This window comes from Ictidomys tridecemlineatus, chromosome 6 (assembly GCF_052094955.1).
Source record: "Ictidomys tridecemlineatus isolate mIctTri1 chromosome 6, mIctTri1.hap1, whole genome shotgun sequence".
Taxonomy (NCBI): domain Eukaryota; kingdom Metazoa; phylum Chordata; class Mammalia; order Rodentia; family Sciuridae; genus Ictidomys; species Ictidomys tridecemlineatus.
The window spans coordinates 40,848,777-40,856,020 of record NC_135482.1 but is presented as its reverse complement, the minus strand read 5'-3'; the positions used below and the strand labels follow the sequence as shown (position 1 = coordinate 40,856,020).

The window sequence follows — 7,244 nt, the reverse complement described above, 5'->3', positions numbered from 1 at the left end:
TGAAAGTATAAACTAAATAATTCACAAGGTTAGCACAACATTTTTATTACCTACTCAGGCTAGCAAACCACTAACAGCCCCAGGTGTTACTCTGTTCTTTCTTGCTAGACTTGTACCCAGTAATTCCATATTAATCCTCAACCAGATATTGTTTTTAAAAAAGGAGAAGGAGGAGGAGGAAGAGGAGCAGGGGGAAGAGGAGGAGGAGGAGCAGGAGAAAGAGGAAGAGGAGGAGGAGGAGCAGCAGGGGAGGAGGAGGAGGAGGAGGGGAAAGAGGAAGAGGAGGAGGAGCAGCAGCAGGGGAGGAGGAGGAGGGGAAAGAGGAGAGGGAGGAGCATGGGGAAGAGGATGGGGAGGAGGAGGAGGAGGAGGAGGAGCAGGGGAAAAGGAGGGGGAGGAGGGGGAAGAGGAAGAGGAGGAGCAGGGGGAGAGGAGGGGGAGGAGGGGGAAGAGGAGGAGGAGGAGCAGAGGGAGGAGGAGGAGGAGCAGAGGGAGGAGGAAGAGGAGCAGGGAGAGGAGGAGGAGGAGGAGCATCAGGGGAGGAGGAAAAGGAGGAAGAGGAGGAGCAGCAGCAGCAGGGGGAGGAGGAGGAGGAAGAGCAGCTGGAAGAGGAGGGGGAGGATCAGGAGAAAACCAATAAGAGTTTGACAATTCTATTATTTCCTACCTTTACCAGTACCTCTAGTAATTCTCTTCCTAAGGCCCCTACCTGCCTTCTTAAAAAAACCCCTTTGCCAACTGCTGCAAACTCCTAATCTTTTTCAATGGCTTGTCTTCAGGTTCCTTTGATGCTACATCAAAACATAATTCTTTAAATTTCAGAATTTCTTAGAAGAATTTCCTTTGTTTCACCATTCATAACTTTTCTGGGTCAAATTACTGTCATATCATCCCTACCAAATCATGGAACCCATTTATCCAGAGATGAGGTGAACATCTCTCCATTAAAGGGGACTATCATTCAATACCTAATAACACTAGGGAAGGAAGGATTTCTCCACAAAGCTTTTCCAGATGAAAAACGCTGTATAATCTCCAAATAACAGAATCACTTTGGGCAACAGAGGAAAATAGCTTCAAAGGTTCAGAGATGTCTTTACTCTGATGCAACATTTTTATAGAGATCTCAAATGAAGTAGAACTTATGGGGGTGTGGGAAGCACCAGTGTTGCTGTAGGTGCTGCTAACACTACATAGTTCCAACAAAAGAACTAAGATTTAAGACACTGAACAGACCAAAAGAGGCGACATTTGGGAACCTAAATGTTGTCGTTGAGTTACTCAATGTTGCTTGGTTGGAATACATTTAATTGTCCTAGAGAGCTTCGAGAGTTAGGTAGGTGACAAAGAAATCAAATAGAAAGAAAAAAAGTAGAGGCCCGAGAGCTGCCCCAGACACCACCAACATGGAGACTTTGTACTGAGTCCTGTTCTTAGTGCTCCGTCCTGAGTGCACATGTTGTCGGCCAGGACGGTGTATACTCTGGTGGTGGTGTCTTATTTCCTCATCAGCAGAGGAATAATTTATGATGTTATTGTTGAACCTCCGAGTTTTGGCTCTATGACTGATGACCATGGGCATCAGAGGCCAGTAGCTTTCTTGGCCTACAGAGTAAATGGACAATACATCATGGAAGGACTTGCATCCAGCTTTCTGTTTATAATGGGGGGTTTAGGTTTCATAATCCTGGACCGATCCATTGCACCAAATATTCCAGAACTCAATAGATTTCTGCTTCTATTCATTGGATTCATCTGTGCCCTACAGAGCTTTGTCATGGCTAGAATATTCATGAGAATGAAACTGCCAGGCTATCTGATGGGTTAGAGTGCCTTTTGAGAAGAAATCAGTAGATTCTGAATTTGCTCCTCTTGATGAAGTTGTAAAGGCTGTACCAGTCCTCTCTTATGAAATGTGGAAAAGAATAAAAAGCAGTAGTAAAAAGTATCAAGTGAAAACATAGGAAATATATGAAAGCTTGGACTGGAATTTCTTGGTATCAGAGACAAGTTTATTACAGTATATTTTTTTTTCCTGATGACCTGTTGTGCTAATGATGTTAAGCGTCATTTTCTTAGTTTTTCATTTCATAAATATACTATTCTTCTAAAATTATAATATTGAATAAAGTGATTATTTTTTACAACCCCCTTAAACATTTTTTTCAGATATTTCTGATTTTCAGAAGTTAATGTAAAAAATCAGGAAGCAAGATCTCTGAGAACTCTGAGAACTGAGAACTCTGGACTGCTGATCTTTATTTCACATATATATGCAAGACTGTTTTCTCAACAGTAAGATGTATGAAAGGAACAGAAATAAATAATTTTTCTAATTAACAAAAAAAAGAAAAAAGAAAACAAAAAGAAGTAGAATTCTGTTTGGTAATCTTCATTTTGATCTGATAGGGAAGGGTTTCTGAGCCAAATAAGTAACCTTGTCATCATTTGAGTTAATAATAAGACACAGGGTAGGTTGAAGAAGGGATTAAATTAACAATTCATGACTGATTCTAACCCTATTTAAAAAAAAAAAGCCTGGATTTTATCAGAACTCTAGATGCCTGCTGAAAATTCCTCATATGTAGACCTTATCACCTTATCACCCTGTGACAAGTAAGGGACATCACTGCCTGCAGAAAAATGACATGCAAAATTTAGAATGGAAAGCATCTGAGGACAGTAACCTGTGAACAATCCTCACTCCTACTTTTCTTAATCACCTACAAATGTCAATACTGTACACTCTTCCTTTTTTCATAGCACCTCAACCAGTCCTGCTTTCAGACTCCTCATCCTAACCTAATCTCTCTACTAAGCAACAAACCCCCCATACCATATCCTTTGCCATTTTTGTGTCTGTAATAACCTTCCCTGTGTCCTTTAGCTTTCTTTCAGAATCTCTTCTTGTCCTTGCCTTATTCTCTGTATTCTACAAGTCCAGAAGACCAGAAAGGTGAACATACAAAAATTCTCACCTGAGACTTTATAATCAAGATATATACCATATGCTAAAATATTTTGCGTGTTTGTTGATCTGACCCAGACTAATTTGCAACCAGAAGATGAGAATTGGACCAATTGCCATAATTGGATTCCTTTTCTACCTCTGGACTGTGCAGCAAACAGATCATAACTATGCTAGCTACCCTCTAGAAAAGTCCTGAATAAAAGAGAAGACAATAGCCTCTATCTTTATTAGTTATCATACACTCCATCAGTTACCGTATACTTTAATCTATTGAGAAACCATCCTTGACCTTTTATTGAAGTTTGTTACATTCTAACAGATTAACCAAAGGCCAAAGAGTCATTTGGATCATGATCAATATGAATGGCTCAGTGACTCTATTTCACTAACTAGAAGAGACATAAATCATGACAAATGCCATATTTGGCAATGATAGTCACTGAGATTGATAGTGTTGCCTCTCTTACCCCATGTAGATTTCAAAACAAGTATATAGCTAAATTATAAAATAAGCAAAAAATTCAAAAAGATTTTTATTTTTTATTATTTATCATAATCATCCAGTATTATATAAGAATGTTGTTTGATTGAAATATATTTTGTGCCAAATGATCACATACATTTATTTAAATGTATAATGTTTTTTGTAGATATTGCACATATATATAGACAATAATTATTTTTAGGGACATATAGAGAAAGTAAATTCTGTCAAAGTAAAACATAAAAATGGGTGAAAACTACTATATATTGGATCCATTAGATAAATTTTAGGCTAACAAAATAATATTTAATATCAATAAAATCAGCACTATATAAAAGTTAGATTTAAGTGGTTTTTAAAAGCTAAAATACTGACATTTAATTTATTAATTTTTGACATAGGTAAAAATCATAGAGTATCAGAACGCTATATCAAAAACCAGAATACCCTATACCATTTTTTCCCAACCCTAGTGTCACTCTTCAGATGCATTCAACAGCTTTGTTCCTCTAGCATTGACTTCAGTGCTTCTAGATAAACAGTTATAAGTATTTTCTATGGTTTTTGAGGAAATGCTAACTAAATCGCCACCTTTTGCAATTTATCCTCACCTGGCCATCCTCTAACATAGTTATTAAAGAATCTTTGCTTAAATTACAGACATTAACACTATAATGTAAAATTTGTGTACACTGAGCCAAGTAGTCTACTAAGATTGCATGTCTTTTGTCATAGAACTCTTAGTCTTTGTCAAAATGATCATCTCTGCATCTTCTTTCCTTTTGTTTAGTTTTCTAGATTTTCACTGGTAATTTTTTTTTCAAAGAAACTGTAATATGTCTGTCATGTGTTTTTCGTTCATCCTGTGGTGAGTAGGGTATGACCTTCAAACTTGGTTCACATGGATTAATTCTAAGAAATTGCTCTGTATTATTTTTTTCTTAATTCTCCTGCTTTCTTACCCCTTCTGTTTTCTAATGCCATAGCAAGATTATGAGATTAATATATATTGGGATATCAATATTTATGTTTATCTTTTTGATTTATTCCTTTTTTGGTTTTTCTTTCTAACCTTTCAAAAGTTATATTATTTTATTTAATTATCCATTTATGCTACATTGATATTCTATTGCTATGTAATTCGTTAACCATTTTTTAAAGATTCTCTTCAGAGAAATATTCAATGTGAACCTGAACCCAGGTGTGCTTTGCCACAGAGCTACATCCCCAGTCCTTTTTATTTTGTTTTTATTTTATTTATTTATTTATTTATTTAGAGGAAGGGTCTTGCTAAGTTCTTAAAGGTCTGACTAAGTTGCTGAGGTTGGACTTGAATCTGCAATCCTTGTGCCTCAGTCTCCAAAGTTGCTGGGATTACTATTGTTTGCCACAACACCCAATTCAAAGGGTCATATATTTAAAGCTAAATAAATATTGTATGGTTCCAGTTATAAGAGATTTCCATAATAGGCAAATCCATTGAAACATAGACTAGTAGTTGACATGGAATGGGTGAGGAATTGGGACTGACTGCTAATAAGCATGATGTTTCTTTGGAAGCATGATTAGAAATGTTTTGGAATTAGATAATGGTGAGGATTACACAAAATTGTCAGAGCAATGAACTGTACACTTTGAAATGCTAAACTTTATGTTTTGTGAATTATATTTCAGTTTTTGACAAATCATACCCATATTATTTTTAGGGACATATAGAGAAAGCCAAGAAAATCTAAATTGATATTTTTTAAATGGAAGTGGAGCATCCAAGTGATGATGACTTATTACTGTGAAAACACATCATCAATATATGATTCATGGTACAGAAACATAATGATTTATAACTCAATTCAGTGGCAAGACTCTTATAGACATCAGGTTAAAAACTCATATCTTAAGTTAACTTTTAAGCTTCATATTTTACAGACATTTTATAAATTTTTTATATGCACCCATTTTCTGTGTAACACTTTACATATACTAAGTTCATATGTCACTATTTTTAAGACTCTAATGAAAAATATGCTTAAACCATAACATTCCAAACACCTATTTTTATTTGTAATTAATATTAGCACTGATTGACTCTTATAATTATTTTTGAAATACTAATTCCAAAGTAAGTAAAATGCAATAATGCGAATATAGTATTTAATGAAAGAAAATTAGATAAAACTAACTAAAACAATATTTATAAATTACAAAGTTAGCCATTTCTGATTCAGTTTGTTGTTGTTGATGTTGTTTTGGGTTTTTTTCGGGGATTTTTTGCAGAGCTTTGCACATGTACATGCAAATCTAGTCGCTTGTCAGGCAATGCAGAGCCACTGGTAAGGCAACAATCTAACAGCCTTAGCCTGCCATTTACTTGTGCCCTCCTGGAAACCTCCATTAAGATATTACATTAAAAAGTCCACAGAAATGTCAATGTTAAAACTCCTAAGTTTGTAGGACCTGAATCAGAAAAACCAATGAGCATTAAATTAAAGAAGGGACTTCTTATAATTTAATAGTATATTCTATTCTGAGACATGAGATTGGAGAAGGCAGTTAATGGAAATCTAAAATAAACCATGAAAATATAATCAGTTCTTTCTCTTACAGAAGCATTGCACAAACCTAATCTGTTAAAATACAGATGTCTGAAGATGCTGCATAAAGTTTAGGAAAAGCTACAGTATTCATTTTATAAATCCTTTTGGTACACAATCAATTGAAAGTATCAACTCCTGTTCGCCCCCTCAAGTAAGGAAAATTTTTATGCAAAGAGTAAAAAGTAGAAATATTTAAATTATTTTCCATTGTTTAAGAGGCCCTAACATATATGATTGCTTAAAATATGAGAATAGTCCAGATCTGATTTTAATAATACAAGACAGCAGGTATTCTAACGTTTGGTATTCCTGACTATGTAGGGAATGAATGAGAAAACTACTCATTATTTTATTATTTTTAAACTTATTGTTTTTAAACTTACACACTCTGAATTCTGATACAGGACAATTAGAGTTCTCAACTGGGAAGAACAGAGCCTGCACATCTTTCAAGGTGAAAAAGCCCTGTATCTTTGGCCACTGATGGACAGCTGCCAAGGCTTCATTTCCCACCACTCATATCTTCACAGTCTTGGCTTCCATATTCCTCATACAGAAACCTTCAGAAACTCCATAGTACCATCTTAGAAAGTCTGAACCCCACACCTAAACAAAATCCAAACCAATTCACTGCCACAGTTAGGAAGAACTATTTACCTAGACATTTAGAAGCTACTTCCTTCCAATTGAAGAATTCAGTATCATTAATCTTTCAATGCTTTATAAAAAGCAGGAAATTTTCAATAATTCAATGGACCATGGCATTTCTACCTCCAGGTTAAGAAGACACAAACCTAATCAGATGATTTTACGTTTGAAAAGGCTGGTACAAAATTGCAAGCTTCTAACTGAGCTTTCAGTTTATAAAACTCAATATTACTTTTCTTCCTATTATATCAAGTATAATAGTCTTATGTAAGCAAAAAAAAATGTTTAATACAGCAGTAGGACCCAATTCATAGCTCTGATTTTTTTAAATTATGTTTTCCATTTACTTTCTGTCAGAAGAGGTACATTTACATTAACTAATCCAGATTACTTCATGAATAGATGAAATATTGCATTATTCTTCAACAATTTTGGCAACCAGCAAAACAACAGACTCCTATGCAAGACAAATTTTGTTTCACCTTCCCAAGAGCCAAGGATCTGTCCAAAATATCGGCATCCAAGACAAAAGTTTCTTACAAGATCA

At 35.3% G+C, this 7,244-nt stretch overlaps 1 pseudogene; it reads right to left on the bottom strand.

Moving 5' to 3' along the window:
- Positions 1 to 1,315: 1,315 nt before the first annotated feature.
- Positions 1,316 to 7,244, bottom strand: LOC110598675 (cyclin-G2 pseudogene; annotated as a pseudogene).